Raw genomic sequence first — 18,922 nt, 5'->3', positions numbered from 1 at the left:
TCTGTGCCTTCGATAGCTAAACCTGACAATATGGCGCACTGTTTGAAATGTAACCGTATTTAAGAATTATTTCGCTTAAAATTTAGTTTTCTCTTCGCAAGTGTGATGGAAAACATTGTGTGTAACTCCGGGGGTCTATAAGCCGCCCAGCCTGCGGCTGTCGTGTATCTAAAGACCTCGTTTGCAAAATTTCACTTACCCCCCTCGTTGCACAATGTACTATTATCAACATCTATAATATAACCTCTCTATAATATTATATTCAGAAACGATAAACTAACGGCCGATAAATTATATTAATATAACCTGTATCAGAAGGTGCATCGTAATTTTAACTGTATCTACCTATAACGCGATACCTTAATAACATTCTAAAAAAATAGATTTGGCCTCTATTCTAATATCAATTCGCATGTTACTTGATATTTTTCCTTTTTTATTTAAAAATCGTATAGATCTTTCTTTACCGGGAGGGTGCCGGGAGGTCAAGTCAAACGTCCATTTTGACATCACAATTAAATTTATGCGTGCATTTCATACGTACATATTTACACCTACATGCATTGACGCGGCCGAGAAGCATGGGCGAATGATAACTAAATTCCATCATTTTTATTGTACCTAAGTTTGAATTGACTTCCGGATTTCGGTCAAAAGCTTGCTGTCACGAGCGTTTCGCTGTGAGTTTTAGGCTCTTTCACCTGTGCCACTGACCTTACAACCGGTTTTAAGACGTAAATTAATGAACATCGATGCCTGGTCACGCAGGTCATCACAACACAGTTTTTTATTAATTAATAACTTTATTTGTTAGAAACTATATTGGGACTATTTATCTAAAACTTCGCAGCGCTTCCTACGTCTTTTTACTAAATAGAGAAGATTTTTTTCAATAACTTAAAAACGGCTACACCGTCATGTTCGCTATAGTTATCATTGAAATTAATAAAATTACAAAGCTTTTGTTTCACGAATTTTTCCATTTTTTTGGACTCATGGTTCAAAGTCACATACTTTTCTTTCGGAGTGATTATTTCCTAAAATATTAATGTTATCAAAAAAAATTTTTGGAGACCCGTATTCGTGTTTAAAGACATATCTAAGGATACCCCACACTATTGGATCAAAGCAAAAAAAAATCGAAAAATATTATTATGTATGGAAGGTACCCAATTTTTTTTTTAAGTTTTTATTTTTCAGTTCTGTTGCCACGCATGATTTTTGTATCCATGCCAAATTGCAGCTTTCTAGCACTAACGATCACGGAGCAAAGCCGCGGACGTACGGACAGACGATACTATAGGGGTTTCTAGGTGACTACGAAACCCTTAAAACCACTAGTTAGACAAACTGGGGGCCTAGTCATAATGACAATCGTGAAATCGTACATCGACAAACGACAAGCGAAACGTGAAAATGTATCGTGATGACAGATGTTAGTTCCATTGGCGTTTTCTATCAGCGATTGGCTAGGCCTCCTGGTTGCTATTGCCAACATGCCAATCGTTAACGATCCGTAGCGAACAAAACGCAACGCTACGCACCCTGAGCTTATTTTTTTCGAAAAAAGGGTCTATCTGTGCTAACTTTGTGCCAAATCGGTAACAACAAACGGCAGTAACATTATAAACGTCATATTAACTTTTTGTAACTTGCCAAGTTGGTGAAAAATTGGCTTAAGCACTTAAGCTCCAGTCCATCTGGACTGCGTACAGGTTTCCTTTCACCGAACTGCATGAATAGGTATCAAATTAGGTATTAGAGGAGCCTGGGTTTGAACCCATGCTATATATAGCTTGATAATAGCTAGAAGTTCTAGGTACTACAGTCAGACCAAGCTAAGTTGGTTTTGACAGCCCAGACAGTGGACGTGTTATTTTAAATGTCAAACTTATATGAAATAATGTCGTTTACTTAACACTTGCACTAGCTGGGATATCAAAAATCGTTGCCAACATAGCTTGGTCTGATTTTAACTCCTCATTGTTGTAACAAAAAACAGTAGAGACTGCTTCTAATATTAAGTAGTAGATACTCATAATTGCCAAAGACTAAGGAAGTGATCCGATCATCAAACTGGAAGTAAAGTTTACACGAACTCGGGTTTTAACACTTTTCACCTATGACCTCTGGATTGACAATTGCAGCCTCACCGTTTCGCTTCTAGCTTTTTGCAATTTAGCTTTAAGTTTTTGTGCCGTAAAATTGGTCTGTTTCTGCGTTTTTTTTTTACTTCTACCCGATCACATGTTTGGAGGTGGTCCAAGTCACAAAATTAAGCAGTAGATAAATATTTTCGATTCGTTACACAGGAGACTGTAAGTACAGTCAAAAAAAGATATAGGTAGTCGCCCGAGTGACAGTAGTCTGTTTATATGCCAAGTTCTTGTTTAAGCATTCGGTTAATTATTTAATCACCGGCACAGAAAACTGTTTGGAGGAGATGGTTGGTATGTGGTCACCATAGAGTTACTTTGATCGCGCGTAGCAATTGAAAACGGTTGGAATCGGACGGAAGCATGCCACAACTACTAGAAAGTCGTTTTTGTCCATCCTGGAAGGTGTGGGTGCTCTACATTCTTGCGAACGGTGTGATGCTATTTTGATTCAGTCCGATACAACGATGCCACCGGCTGCAAGCTATTTAAGTCCATAATCCTGTCACGGTACTGACAGAGTCAGAAGAGTCAAAGTTTTGTTTTTATGCGTATGTATGGCCCAACGCGCCCAGTACCTAAGCTTAGATTGCTTACTCCGTACATACAAGCGAATTTTAAACGTATTAATAATTAGCTTTTACCATCCCTATTATATATTAAGTAAGAAAACTGATGTATTGAGTGAGCACTAAAAGCTTACTTATCTATGGCCTAAGATAACTCGCGCCCCGCTACCGTCCATAGCTTGCGTCTGCACAGTCACTGACCGCTAGCGTAGACTACATTCGGGGGCTCGGGCACCGGCGCGCGCGCACGCTTCCCTGCCATTATCACTACCAGTGTAATTATTACTTACGACTACCATATAACATAAGTGTCTGTGAAAAATCTATCAGCCTATTATTAGCGCATACTACTAATTACTGGTAGAAAATATCTTTCAGACTGACGTTCATTTCCTATAGTGTTTTTTAAAAGGGAACTGTGTTGAAACTACAGGGCTGCAGATTTGAAAGGCGATAATAATGGTTTATGTGCCATTGTGACCGTTCGGATTCGGAATAAAGTGAGTTTCCTTTCATTTTAGTGTGCTCAGTGTTAGTCGCCGCATGATTTTTATTTTATTTCCTACAAAATTTGCTAGAGTAAAACTGTGCCGGTCAACATTATAATCCAATACTACAACTAAGGTACAGTCACGGACCTTAATTGTTGAGCCAATTAGGGTTTACTTTACATTATACCGTTAGTATAGACAACCAAAGTAGCTTGAACCCTAGATGGATCAATAAATTAAAGATTGTGACCGTACACAAGTTCAATACGTAATTAAGATGCATACCAATATTCGTTTAGGTTTTATCCGGAGTTTTACTCCCATTTATGAAAATATTCTGCGTCGGAAATGCGTCAATAAAATGATAGTTACACCTAAACGAATATTCGACTTAGTTCGGAGATTTTGGACTACACGGTGTTTGGATTTTAAAGTATTAAAGACGAAAATGTACTATAAACTTTTGTCAGAGTTGATGCCAATTGAAAGATAAAATATATTTTTATTGTTACTTAGTTAGCCTTTTTGATGGCGATGTTGCTACTATGCTGCTACTTGCTATATGAGACGTAGTAGTCTAAATATCCTCATTGATAGATGTAAAAAAGTGAGTTAGCAAAAACTCGGATTTAAGGGAAAAAAGTAAGATTTCATTTTAAGTGACAGATTTACTAATTTGATTTTTATGTACGAAATAATATATATTAAAAAAAAATGAAAAAAAAACAAAAAAAAAGTTTTTTTGCGAAATTGACCTAAACTTTTTTTTTTCCTTCTTTTGACCTCTGAAATGCATGGTTAAAATATTTCGGGTTTCTCGTGATACACCATGTAATTGGGTGGTTTTCTGGTATCTACGTACAGTGAATTGCGAAATTACATGAAGAAATTATGAATGAATTCCTCCATAAGGCGAAATCCTTGTAAACACGAAATATTTAAAAGGCCATTCCCTTCCCTTCAAAGCCCAAAACCTCCATAACTCGAAACGAAATATTTAACCTCGTTAAGACGAAGTAACTAACGATTCCTTTCACGGCTATCCAGTACAATTTTGACCTCTCTAGAACTCGGAAAATTTAATTTGACCTTTACAACTCTGAGAAATAAGTGTATTGTTTTACCACCTCTATATCTCGGTGTTATTTACTAACAGACCTCTATAACTCGAAAAAGACAACAAGACTATACTTTACACGTTTAGGTATAGAATTACCTCTCTAAGACGATTTTTTCATGCATTTTACCTCTGTAACTCGAAACCTCGTTAACACAAAGTTTCCCTTGAGATTTGTGATATCGAGGTTACACTGGAACTCCTAATATAGGATTTATACTCCTAATATAGGATACTTGGATTTTGGCCTTACTACCGGTGTGTTTATTCGATAGCGTGACGTGACGTACACGTTTGCATTAAGTCTCCATTTCTATGGGATTTTGAGTTTCCAAAACGTCCCGCTTGGCGCGCTGTTTCTAAATCCCATACAAAATGAGACTATCGAATTACACTAGGGGTTTCAATATTTGCCAACTTAAATTTAACTTTGTCAAGTCGGCAAAGAGTCAAAAGTTAATTGGGGCCCATATACAGTGTGTACTACGAGTCGGGACTGTATAGATGAATTCCCCAAAATTTTCTTTCTCCGGTCGGACTGGACGCGGGTCGTCAGGACGATACGCATAATAAAACTGGACCGGTATCCAAACCATTCGATCACCGTAACAATTTAAATGTATGGTATCGTCCATAAAAAAAGAGAAAACGTTTTTCCACTTCTAAATATTTTCCATTCTCCATGATTTTTAGTATGTTATTGAAACAATGAAAAACTAGGTTTATAGGATTTCCTTTTTTTTCTCAAAATTTGTAAAACAATTTCTTTTTTTTCAAAAAAGCGAAACCTATAAACCTAGAATATTATGCTGAAGCGATCGACATCAAAATCAAAGTGATTTGTTAAGATTTAGCTAGTAGAAATTGTTTTCTCCCGAAATGGAATATCATAGAAAAAACAACTCAAATATATTCTTAATACAGATCGTGTCAAATATGATATAATAATATTATTTTATGGTTTTTATGGAATTCTTGCATGTTAATAGTTTCTAGTAAATAAATAAATAATAATAAATTACCCAATTCAATAAGAGAATCTGAAATGCCTGTATTTAGGAAACATTTATTGGACTTTTTAGTACAAAATGCTTTTTACTCTTTAAATGAATATTTTGACCATATTCCTCATAGTTATTAAATTTAGTATAATGTAGTATAATAAAAAATAAGAAAGCCTTTATTTCTTACAGAGTTAAATTTACACTAATATTATATTTAATTACAAAAAGTAGTTGTTCTTAGTAGGTAAGAATCGTGAAAAAAGTTTGTTAGTATTTTTAAGGCAAGTAAAAATTATTATAAAAAATATTATGATAGCGTTATTATTATTGTTATTTGTTTCGTTTTCCTGTGAGTTATTCTGCAAGAACCCCTCTGCAGGTAAAGGCCTCCTCCAAGGTGAACCAATCGTCTCTGGATTTTGCTGTTTGCATCCAGTTTGGACCCGCTGTACGTTTGATTTCGTCCTCCCACCCATAATGTAGTATACATCAGATTAATTTTATTTATGAATATACTCGTAAGATTGTATGCCAGTTAGCTGGCTGAATACACTGTTGTTTGAAATGTATTTGATAACATCCACTTGACTGTATTCTAACAAATAAATGATATGATTGATTGTTTTGACGGTCGTGATGTGATTTTTTATAATTTTTGCTGAAAAGGCAAATTTCTTTTTAAATTTATGTCATGAAATAAATAGTTTTTTATACAATCGTGATATAATAGAGAACTTTTCAGTCGAGTACAGTGTTTAGGCAACAAAGCTTGCTGAGCTGCCTAAGTAAGGTAAGGGATTAAAAAGCTTACTGAGCAATATCACTATTGTACTCAATACTTTATCTACGAGTCATCTAAAATAATACTTTTTTCTATAAAACCTAAATAATTAAGTAATGAAAATTGGTAAGTATCTCATTAGACTACAATGTAAGACAAAATTGTGCGACCCCGCGCCCCGCGCCCGTTTAGTCTTCTGTGGGAGCGCGGCGGCACGTGATTGGTAAATTTTTTATATACCTAGTTGACTACAACATATTCAAAATGTACTCGTATCTTATAGTTGAATTAGGAGCCCATACATGAAAAGCACGCAAATTTAGTTTGATAAACGAAATCTGAATGGTTTACAATGGACGAGTAGAAAAATAATCTAATATAATTTTACTCACGAAGACGCGGGTCTTGACTCGTAATGTCATGTCATTAAAGGTTAGATTTGTTTTTAAGATAATGACGAGAAAAATCTGGTTTAAAGCTTGACCCGATAGGCAATAAGATTAAAACTTGTTTTCGCTTTTAGGTATTCCGTAGGTACTCATCATATGTGTTTTAGCACCTCATACTCGTATGAATATATTTTATGGTAAACATTGTGAGATGAGCTTGCTTGAGTCGTAGTTATCGTGACTGTTTTTTTACTTGAGCTACTACATAAAGAAGGTCATTTAATCTCATTAAGAATATTTACAATTCACATGCAGAGATAAAACATTAATAATGAAAAGATTATAATAATATGGATATGAGCGTAAAGGCACACATTATAACATTTTAAAACGAAAAAAACCGGCCAAGAGCATGTCGGGCCATGCTCAGTGTAGGGTTCCGTAGTTACTCTTCCGTTACTACGTAAACTGGAGCTTAAAGTATAGTAAATTGTTAACCAAGGGATGAAACGGTACCTTTCATGCGAGTTAAACAAATAGGCAAATTTGCATAATCAGTACCTAATTAAAGTCTTTTTACTATGAAGGGGAAACTTTTTGCGATAACTCAAAAACAGCCAAACTGATCATATCCGCTATAGTTTTCATTTAATGTCTTTATTAAGCTCTACTTCCACGATTTTTTTCATATTTTTTGGACCTATGGTTCAAAAGTTAGAGGGGGGACACATTTTGGGGTGGGGTGTGTGGGGGACACATTTTTTTTTCTTCGGAGCGATTATCTCCGAATATATTCACTTTATCAAAAAATGTTTGTTAAAGATCCCTATTATTTTTTAAAGCCCTTTCCAACGATACCCCACAAGGGTTGAAGCAGAAAAAAAAAATGTCACCCCCACTTTACGTGTAGGGGAGGTACCCTCAAAAAAATTAAATTTTTAGATTTTATTGTACGACTTTGTCGGCTTTATTGATTTATATATCCATGCCGAATTTCAGCTTTCTAGCACTAACGACCACGGAGCAAAGCCTCGGACAGACAGACAGACAGACAGACAGACAGACGGACATGGCGAAACTATAAGGGTTCCTAGTTGACTACGGAACCCTAAAAAAGGGTATCTGATCATGGAACAAAACTCACCACTTGATTTGCTATGATTATTTATCTCTCCAACCTTAACTTATCAAAAATCTTAAAATCTACACTTCACAATTCCTCACAGGGTGCATTCCGGGTGACATCACAGTATATTCTAATGAGGTTTCATAAAAAGTAGCTGATTTGACTTAATAGTGGGAGAGCCTATTAGGTACTTATTATCAACTAGGATGCGGGGAGTAAGGGTCAGCAATGTGCGTGTAGCACCTCTGGAGTTACAAGCGTCCATAGGCATGGCTACAGCTTACCATCAGGTCGGCCGTATGCTTGTTTGCCACTGACATCATTAAGCACCTAGCTAGTCGAATTACTATGGTGTCAACAGAAAGTTATGAATTCGTTATTCGAAACATAATATTGTCAATAGGTTGACACTTGTGACAATATTTCGTAAAACTAACTCAATTTCACTTGGTTACCTGAGGGCCTACCGTGAACCACAGTACGTCAGAGTTACATACCTACTCGTAGGTATTTTTTATTACAAATATAAAGGTATAAAATATAAATTAGTAATATAGTTTACTATATACTAAATAAAATATACTAAAAACGATGTATGTCATCGATAATCTTCAGGTTTCATCTCAAAACGGTTCCGCGGTTGACTTTCTCCTCATTACATACCTACCTAGTGTACTTACACACATTCGGCTGTCTGCACTCTGCATACATCTCAACAATACAAGTACGTACGCTTGTATTTGTACAGTCAGTATCAGTAAGTAGTAGACAGCGTTTATTCGTGGCAAAATAAAGGAAGAAAACAACAAGTAACAAAACATAACACATGAGCCACGAAATGGTCCCGACTCAGCTTAATGCAAAACAATTACCGTTATTCATAAAATATTACAAGCCTCAATTAGTTAATTTACTTATATTTTACAAGCTTTTATTTAACTCGTATGTAATTATGTTTGTACGGGTCAAATCTTGCAAGTTAAAGATCCACTTCGCGACTTCCAATGAAGCTGAAAATTTCCATACCTACATACGTAAGTCGAGTGACAATGCAACATTATGGTACCATCGGGTTGATCTGATGATGGAGACAGGAGGTGGCCATAGGAACTTTGTGATAAAACAACGCAACCTAATTTTGTTTGGCGTTTTTAGAATTGCCTCGATGAGTATTAGTTGCCTGTGGCAAGAAAAGTACAGTCAGCGATAAAAGCTTGTACCATTTTTTTTGCCAAAAACTTATCATTCATTTTTCACAAATACATACCTATGTTAAAATGACAAATAACTTAAGATAAATCAAATGATTAATAGGAAGCTAATTGTGACTTGTAGCGCGTTTATGCATAAAACGTAACGTAATATCTGGAGTCCAATTCCAAGTATTCCAACCTAAACAATGAAGTAATTTTGCTATCATTCGCGCGTGCATTTCGCTCGTACTGCAAATGAATACGAATGCGAATGAAAAAAATATAATTGTATGAAAATGTAAATTCTAATTAGTCTCGTGGATATATTACTATATCTCTGGTTGTAAAAGTAATACAGTTATTTTGACTACCTGCCTTGTATACGCTACTATTGATTCTGACTGTACGTACCTACTGCATAAATAAACAGTTTCTCTCGGAAAAAGTGCGGTTATGTTTACTAAAATATCATCATACTGTATGTTAATGTTGGTACTAATTACATTTAAACTATCGTGAGTCATACTGACATAAAGAAACTGTTAAACTGAGAAGCAGGGCTCGGAAATACGCCTGTCATTTTAAAAACATAACCCTGTTCTGCACAGGGTTATGTTACGGAGACTTCCTTATACCAATGTCAACGACTAAATATGACGTCCCCAATGACGTCCGTAGACTTTGAACCAACATTTTCGACTCATAAATGGGTCCTAAATTATGATTATACATATTTTTAAAAAGATAGGCGTCATCTCGAGCCTTGCTGAGAAGACAATAGCTACGTTTCAAGAGTGATAATTAGTATAATTACAACTTAAAACACAAAAAACTTATATGTTTATACATTTGACTACTAGCTCTGTCAATAAAGTTGATTTTACTCATCATAAGTCATCGGCTACCGTGCCGATAATAAAATGTTTGTAAAAAACCTTTTTCAAAGGAACACCACCAGATGCATACAACATACAGATACAGGTTACCTAGCCTTACTAATACAATATCATCGTTTCTACCGCACTAACTTTTCAAAAGAGAACTTTCCATTATTTCTGACTTCAAAGCCAAATTTTGTTCCTTAGATAGTTCAAAGTTCGGCAGCTGTATGGTGAAAACATTAGTAAAATGTATCGAAATTTTTAAACATAGGAACATAGAGGAAAAGGGGACGGCCGCTTGTCCATACAAATGTTGTCCCCATTTTCCTCTCTGGCTGGACATTACGGAAAATGTTTTTACCTAATTTGATGTGTATTAACCAATGTAAAAATTAGAAGCGAAAAACAGATTTCATACAAAGTTTTAAATGCTCCTAACCGTTATAATAATTAAAAGTTCGAAATAATCAAACGTAGGGGCATAGCTGTGGCCGATCTACAACTATTTGTGTCAAAATATTGTCCATAATGTTAATATCCAGAGAGGAAAATGAGGAATACGTCTGTATGAAAAGGCAATTTTGCGCGGGTCCTCCGCTTTCGTCTTTAAAGGCCCGTTTTACGGAATGTTTTTGACTCTTTAAGTACTGTGACGTCTGTGACTATCAGGCCAATTCGAACGTAAGCTGATATTAGCATGACATCTACAGGGCCTGATTTCCGCCTAGGCCCACAAGGCCCCGGCCTAGGGGCCATGGCGCCATACCAAGTGCCTAGAAGGTCTCTAAGCCCGGGCCTGGACATCTGCCATTCAAATATAGTGCATTTCGCTCGTACTTGTCCGTACATGGGCGCATGTGAGACGCACGATAACTAAATAATATCATTCAAATATCATTCTGATGTCAGTGTACGTCGAGGCACGGGAATTCTCGGCAGGATTTCTCGAGTTTCTCGAGTATCTCGAGAAATTTTGAAATTTTCAAAAAACACCATGTTATTAATTTTTTTTTGCTTTATTACAAATCAGACGCACTGGAGTCGTAGGTGAGATTAATAACTAGACATATGGTACCATAAATTGCACTCAATAATCAAAAGTTCAACAACAAACAAAAAAACGTGTGTTTTTTAAGTATTTCACAAAATGTAAACAACCCACAATATGGTATTTTATTAGGCAAGAAAATTCAAGTCAATAAATTTAACTCGAATTGACAAACTTAAAGAAGATTTTACTACGTAATAAAATTACTCGACGTAACATAAAGCTGTTAAAATTGTACTATTTTGCCAATAGGAATATATCAGGATGATTTTATTTATCAATAGTGTTTTAGTCTTGTAATTTTTGCTATTACATGGCCCTATAATTCGTATTATAGCATGAGAAAGAATATAAGCGATCTTGAGGTTTCTTTTTATTGAAAAACACAAAAAAAAATAAGTCGAGGCAAATATGTAACAATTATAAATCATATACGATTTTTTACATAATTTTTCTTTCATAAGTAATAGTTACGAATTTATCAAAAGCGTTTTTCAATAAAAAGACGCGTCAAGATTGTTAACCTTTTTTCTAATGCTAAAAAAGGAAGCATAGTAATGAAACGAGACGAATTCTTTAGAAATCTGAGGGGAGCAGTTTAATAGTTACAAAACATGAAAGTCTGTTGAAGCTAGAACGATAGGGGATGGATCTAGGCACTTTTTTATTTGGATGGGGACCTAATAAATGTTTAAGTACCTGAAAATGTAAAAAAAATCTGCATTTATTTACCTACCTAAAGAAGTACACTATAGACACATGACGTGTTATACGCATGTTTTCTTTTTACTTATAACAAGACAAGTATTTCTCGAGTTCTCGATGCATTAACTTTTTTTTTCGCCTCGCCGAAGGACAAATTTCTCGAGATTTCTCTCCTCGAGAATTCTCGAGCAGAAACCCTAGTTCGAATTGGCCTGTATCACAATTTAACTGTTTGTGGTAAAATCTAATGCAAGTATCGCTCTCACTGCAATGGTTACGATACAAGTCATGGTCGACCGTTATTGGCTCAGACACGACAATACTTCACGATTATTGCCCAAGTATTATTTACTTGAGATAAATTAAGTTTATGATCAAATACCTAATTGTTAGTATGCCAAACAAAACCACGTCACCTGCGAAAATTGCATCGAAATATCTGAAATAAACGTAACAAAATAAATTCGCGTTAAGACCAGGTGTTAAATATGTTTTAAAACCACGTCACTTGGTCGGTGGTCCCTAGCCCCCGACTTGAACTGTGATAATAACATTCAAGCAACGTACATAAATTTTTGACATTGTATTTAGTATGATTATTTGACTGTTGCGTTTTTTTTCCCTTAACATTTAATTTTTTTTTTTGAATTATTATTATCTTATACAATCTGACGATCTTTTTGTGAGTTCATGTTATTTAGAAACATTGAGACATTGTTAAATATCATGTAATTTTCAATGAGAAATAAATTAATCTATCAATCTATGTCCGGGACAGTTCGTTTTTTTAGCATTAGAAAGAAGGTAAGCGATCTTGGTGTGTATTTTTAAATATTAAAAAACACTTTTGAAAAATAAGTCACAGCAAATTTGTAACAATTATTAATCATATACGATTATTTTATTTTTTGCTGTATTTATTTAATTTTATTTTGATAGGTACAATAACGCAATGCTCTCTTAAGTAACTAACTAACTAACTATTGTAGCGCAGTGATCCAAAGAGGGTCTTGGCCTCCAAAACGAGATAACGCCACCTGTCCCGATCCTGTGCCACTTCCTGCCAGTTATCGGCTTTGAGTTGGCACAGATCCGCCTGTACACTGTGAGTAATATAAACTAATTTGAGAAAAACGTTTTTCAATTTTTTTTAGTTAAAGTTAAAGTATCTACACCAAGATTGTAAGTAAGTACCTAAGTACTTACTTATAGTTATCGTTGCTAGAAATTGTAATACAAAGAAATTAGGGCCAGTAGAAGTATACAATTAGAGTAACACCAAGATATTGGCAGTGATTTTGACGGCCAATACAGTGTAGTTGTTATTTTAAACGTCAACCTTCTATGAAATGATGACGTTTACATCAAAATCGCTGCCAACTTATTTTGGTCTAACTCTATTCGTTTGGGAAACATACGATTACGATAAATTAGTGGCAAATATAAAAATAAGTGACAGAAGTAGTGTTCCAAATTCGAATTACTATCCTATAAAGGTATCCGACCTTACCATTAATAAGACTGTTATCAACTATTAATTAAGGTCGTGCCAAGTATCGCTACCGTATCGTACCGTAGTATGCCGACTTTGGTGATATGGTAACAACTTTCGAAGCATTGAGCTCTGGGAATCAAGTTTTGGTGATTGAATTGAAAGTAGGGTGTCACAATGTGGCGAGCTTCCGAGAGAAATTATACAGTATAGTATAAGTAGGTGGGTAGGTATATGTAGGTAGGCAGGTAGCGTAAGTAGTGCTAGGTATTAGTGATCCGCGTCTTGTAATTTGAGTTTTTATTAAAATATAAATATTAAACTAAGCAAAGCTTGTACTATGGGTACTAGGCGATGATATACCTACTTATACAGATAAAAAAAAATTTACTTCGTTTATAAAATAACGGATATAAAATAAGGCTAGTCAAATCTGCGGTGGTGTGGAATAAAAGGAGAAAAATCTCTTATGTATGAAAAGTGTCCATCAAAAAACATTAAATAGGCGGCGCCACAATACACCAAAATAAAAACAAAATGAAATTAAAAACACGTTTTAAGATTCCTGACAACATACCACAAACAACCTACGTAATTTGGTCGGATTATTTGTTGCCCCTCCTCCATTTCATGTCTATATTATTATACCTCTATAGTTCATGTAATCCATGAGCCTACCTAGCGCCACCGCACAGATTAGGAACTATTATTTAAAGCTGAAAGCTGGTCACTTTTGCAACAGTTCTGCCATAAGAGATTTTCCTCCTTTTAATTCGACACTCCATAATATTCATTGTAATTTTGACATTCATAGTGAAAGTACCTTTTTTTTTAAATCTTTATTTATTTATTGAGGGTTTTTAAACAAATGCCACCCTCATAGTGGCTCTCTAACAAAACTACACCAGTCTAATTTTCACTATTTCTACGTGCTATGATATCGATAACCATAGAATAAAGGAGCCCAGCCTCTTCCGAAGCTGGGGATGCTAGGATGCTATTGACTCGGCCGAGGTCATAGGAACAGACATTAAGCAAGCGACGCTGTGCGACACCTCGGCGACATTCCATTGTTATATGAAACACGTCTTCAATTACTCCGCATAAATTACAATTGGGCGAGTCAACTTTACGCATCAAAAACGCAAAATTATTCAAAGGAATGTGGCCAGATCGCAATCTAAAGGCAACAATTAGATCCTGCCTGTTCAACTTATAAAAAGAAAACCATGGGGCTCGAGGAAGTGAGGGTTGGATCGTTTTGTACCATATGCCCTTTGTGCGAGATCTTTCATCGAAATATTCAGACCACCTGTTAAAGCACATATTCTTGACTTTGTATAGAATATCAGTAAACCAAGGAACATTATGTGAAAGTTGCTGTCAACTTAGATTAAGTTATATACATACTTAGATATACAGAGAGCATAGAGCAAAGCATAGACATTCAGGAACAAAATATTCGCGATAAATACACAAATAAATGCCCTTACTGTTCGGGGCCTCCTGCCACGCAGGCAGGGTCACTATTGACAAGCTTGGAGGTCGTTAATTTAATTACGAGTATATTTATTATGTCTTGCTGTGTTATACCTTGAAACGAGCAATTCTTGTATATTTATATATTTTGGGGATCTCGGGAACAGATGCCGATCAATTTTGCTATATGGGTGTTTTCGGGTTCGAAAAATCGATCTAGCTAGTTCTTATCTCTGGAAAAATTCGCATTTTTTGAGTTTTTATATGTTTTGCGAACAAAGCTCGGTTTCCCAGATATTCCTTATACAAGATTTTATTTCAGTTTATTGCTAATAAGTACATAATTCTAAGAGATGACGTGGACGATAGCTTTTACGAAGGAAACTGACCTTATAATCCTACGAGGAAACCTCGTCAGGGCAATTTCTTCCCCATATTTTCCTTCAACGATAAGTTGTAAATAGATAATTATAAAATTTTCGAATATTCTTCAGAAAAAAACGGGATTTTAAGCACGGGACAAAGTAGGTGCCTCATTATCATTAAAGTTTAGGTGCTGTTTAAAAACCTGTTCCTATTGGCGTGCCCGAGGAAGTGGTCACTCTGGTATTGTAAGAAAATAACAAAATTAAAATTGTACTTTTTTTTTTTAAATACTACATAAGAAATATTTAGATAAAAATGGATTAGTAATTTCTAGAAGGAAATACTATTCAACCATTGAATCGAACTGTTTTTTCATTTGATAGTCTGTAATTAATAATTATAATTACTTGAACTTGAACTTCGTTGAAAGAAAATATTGTGTTGTCTAAGAAATACTCATACCTAAACCCCTTGTCTACCCCCAGCTATTCACTTCGTGAGTTTATGCCATCCACGAAGACGCGCCTCACTCTTCTTCCTAATCGCTTATAGTTCAAGTGTGCAACCTTTTCTGTCGGTGCACATTAATACATACACACACACTCGTGTACCTATAGATAGAACTACAATACTGCTAAAAGGTTGCACACTTGAACTATAAGCGTGAATCAATCTTAGATATCGATATAATGATAGATAACTATATCGGGTTAGCGTCCGAAGCTAACTTTGCTCCGACTTAAAAAGAGCAAAGTGAGGTAGTGACGTTATAGAAATTTGATATTTATGATGACATACTCACACTTTTTTTATTGCAAATGGCATGCAGCAACTTAGTCCAACTCTAGCTACATATTTCCTCAATATGTAAAACGAAAGAAACGAATAAACAGACACGAATCACGAAGTGAGTCGTCGGATAACGACGGTAGCAAAAAAAGTGTGTCACTCTACGTGGCTTGGCTTGTGAAGTGTTTATGCAAATGTCTATTATGCTCGTTGATGGACGATACTAATCGCCGCGTCCATTTACTTGTCGACGGTTGGTATTGTAAAAACGTTATATATGGTCATATGATAAAATTACATTACTCTATTACATATGAATCTATATATACCTATCATCTCATCGAACATGGACGCTGTGCGGACTACTTGTTGGTTGGCGAGACTCACCAGCATGCGACTGCGGGGCCCCAGTGCAGACTATACACCAAATTACACATAATTGCCCGATACGGAAATTTGTTGGAGAGGCCCTAGATCTTCACTCACCTAATGCAAACGCTACCCAATGGGTGAAGAACTTAGATATTGTATTATAATTTAAGCGGCTCTGTAAATGCCATACGAATAAATAAATAGTAAGGACAAAACTATTAAGGGGTGTACCGAAAGAAAACTGTAAACTTCAAATGAAAAAAACTGATGTGGTTGAGAACAAACTAAGGTTTTTAGAATAACTACAATATAAAGCGACTTTTAATTTAGATCATTGTCAGTTTATTTATTTATTATTTTTTCTGTAGGAGTGCGGCAACTTCTTCCTAGCGAATTCAGTGGCAGCTTTTTACGGACCCGTTTTTCATATTTCCCTGCATCAGCCGGTCACCTGCTGGAATTGTTAATGCTAAGCTGTTTCATACTTCTCTTTTAATACACTTTTGATTTGAGCCCAATAATAGTTGAGATAACGGCACTACAGGACGTTAGGAGCTCTTACTCTATTCTATGTAAACTACCAAATCCGATTTTTGTACGAACGACGATTTTCGACTTGGGCCTAGAATTAAGTAACACAAATTTTCTGTAACTTTAGTTATCCTAACCTTCGTTCGAAGAACTGAACTGACTTTCATCGTAGTTCGTTCCACTTTAACCGCATATGTACCCTAGTTTTTACGATAATTAATTATGACAGGTATGCTTCGTTTTCGCAAATTCTATTAGCAATTTTTGTGATGGGCCCAGGGTCACTTGTTCCTAGAGATCTGCCGCTTCGAGGCCTCTGTTTAAGAGACAGCATACTAAATTAGTTATTTATTGTGAAATGCACGAAACTTCGAGGTAATTTATGTGTTTCGAAATCAGGCATGTAGGATGTTGCAAATTTTCTTGGTATTTGGAAAAGATCAATTTTCAGTGATCTCTTATATTTACCGGTGTGAAATCGAACAGCGTAAAAGCAGAATTATTTAGATTGGAATATATAATATAATACTAAGACTTCTTATCGCGGTAAGAATACCATAGTCATCTTGCTGAGAAACAAAATTACAGCGGCTTTAAAATTACAGTTTTTTTTTTCGGTACAGGCCTTAAAGTACAGTATCGCACAGAAACTCGCCACTACTCCGCGCTTCGCACTCCTGACATCAGCACCAGACTGCGACTTGTTTGCGTGGAGATGGGCGGATGTGTGCCAGGAGTGTCTGAGGTTTTGTGAGATGATGACCATCTGTATTTTACTTTATATATATTTTGTATTTGTATACCTGTAATTAGTCTGATTATTCGGTGTATTTTGGCATATGCTGTGTTACCGTGTAAATATATTTAAATAAAAGAATATTTTATTTAGTTACAATGGGATAATGTTATTCATCTCTCATTCTGTAGTAAGTAAGTAAAAAATAAGTATTTGCAGATTTCATAAAATGCCAAGAGGACCCCGAGGTGACTACTGGGTCACCTTGAGAAATTGTTAAAACAGATACAATTCATTAGGCAGTTATTAATTGCCTACCTCGTATGAAAATAAAGCCACAAAAGCCTCATTTCTCACATGCTAAAGTCACATATATATTTTTATTTATTTATAAAACAGTTATCCATTAATAAGAATTACAGTAAAATGTAAATAAAGGTACCTACAATACAAACTTAAACTAATTATAAACTAAAAATCTATATCTAAAGAGGGCCCCTGGGGCATAGTGCCAAAGATACTGGCAGCATTTCCTCGCTGAATCGCAACGCTTATTCGTAGAGCGAGGAAGCTGCCAGCTCTTTTGTCCCCTGTAACGTCAACCAGCCGTAAAGTCACATTATTTATATCCGGCATTGTTAGAGTTAGGACAAGATGATATTCCCGGGTTCAAATCCTGGTAAGGGCATTTATTCGTGTGATGAGCATGGATATTTGTTCCCGAGTCATGGGTGTTTTCTATGTATTTAAGTATTTATAAATATTTATATATTATAATATATATCGTTGTCTAAGTACCCTCAACACAAGCCTTATTGAGCTTAATGTGGGACTTAGTCAATTTGTGTAATAATGTCCTATAATATTTATTTATTTATTTAAAAAAACAATAGGTCTGCAGCGATTTTGATAGTCCAGACTGTGAGTGTTATTTTAAACGTCAAACTTCTATGAAATTATTATGTATAAATAACTCTTGCACAGTCTGTGCTGTCAAAATTGCAGAGTAACAACTATCTTAGTCTAACTCTATATCTCCTTGGATTTCACGGGCCTATAAATCCCGGTCTATTGTTAGGCTTGCGTGGGGATAGATCCAACACGTAGAGGGCCCTTGGAGAGCTTTAATGTCATGTAGAACGCCTGCTGGAACCCGTTCACAGACGCAACAATAGACACCCATGAACCGGTCGCAGCAGGCATTGGGACTATTGTAGTAAAAGTGAACAGTAGGTACTTATAACGGTCTATGGATTGAAGTTTGGGAAGAAAATGAGACTGGGTTATTGCAAAGACGTCCGGACACCTGCCATAACAATGTTTTCACTAGTTAACTCTATATTATTATTAATTGTATGCTTAAATAAGAGGCATTATAAGCCACCTATAAAATCGAATATTTGAAAAAAGTATGAAATCAAACCAAAACTGCCAACGGTGCCAACAGGTCTTGTAAAACAGTCATCTATAAAGATAGACTTAAGTAGCATTTTAGATTTTAAGCAAAGAGCTGAGATAAAATTGTATGTAGCTACTTGTTTGCGTTTCTTGACGTTTTCAGGGTTGTCTCTTCGCAATCTGAGCAAAGATTTATCTTGGATCTAAATAAGCTGAGGCCACATTTAAACGTGCAAACACGGATTTCGAAAGCACTTCAGCATGTTTTGGCCAAATTTTCAAGTTCTTGTATAAACTTG

General features: G+C 35.5%; 1 protein-coding gene across 1 annotated transcript in view; it reads left to right on the top strand.

Moving 5' to 3' along the window:
• The first annotated feature begins 1,707 nt into the window (after positions 1-1,707).
• LOC133527276 (clavesin-2-like) overlaps positions 1,708-18,922 on the top strand; it is a 37,961-nt gene continuing 20,746 nt past the window's right edge. Inside the window, exon 1 of the mRNA XM_061864214.1 lies at positions 1,708-3,225. The gene's annotated coding sequence lies outside the window, so the exon portion shown is untranslated. The remainder of the gene's footprint in view (positions 3,226-18,922) is intronic.

The sequence above is a fragment of the Cydia pomonella genome, chromosome 17 (assembly GCF_033807575.1).
Source record: "Cydia pomonella isolate Wapato2018A chromosome 17, ilCydPomo1, whole genome shotgun sequence".
Lineage (NCBI taxonomy): Eukaryota > Metazoa > Arthropoda > Insecta > Lepidoptera > Tortricidae > Cydia > Cydia pomonella.
Note: the sequence above shows the minus strand (reverse complement) of the source record. Positions and strands in the feature narration are given on the sequence as shown.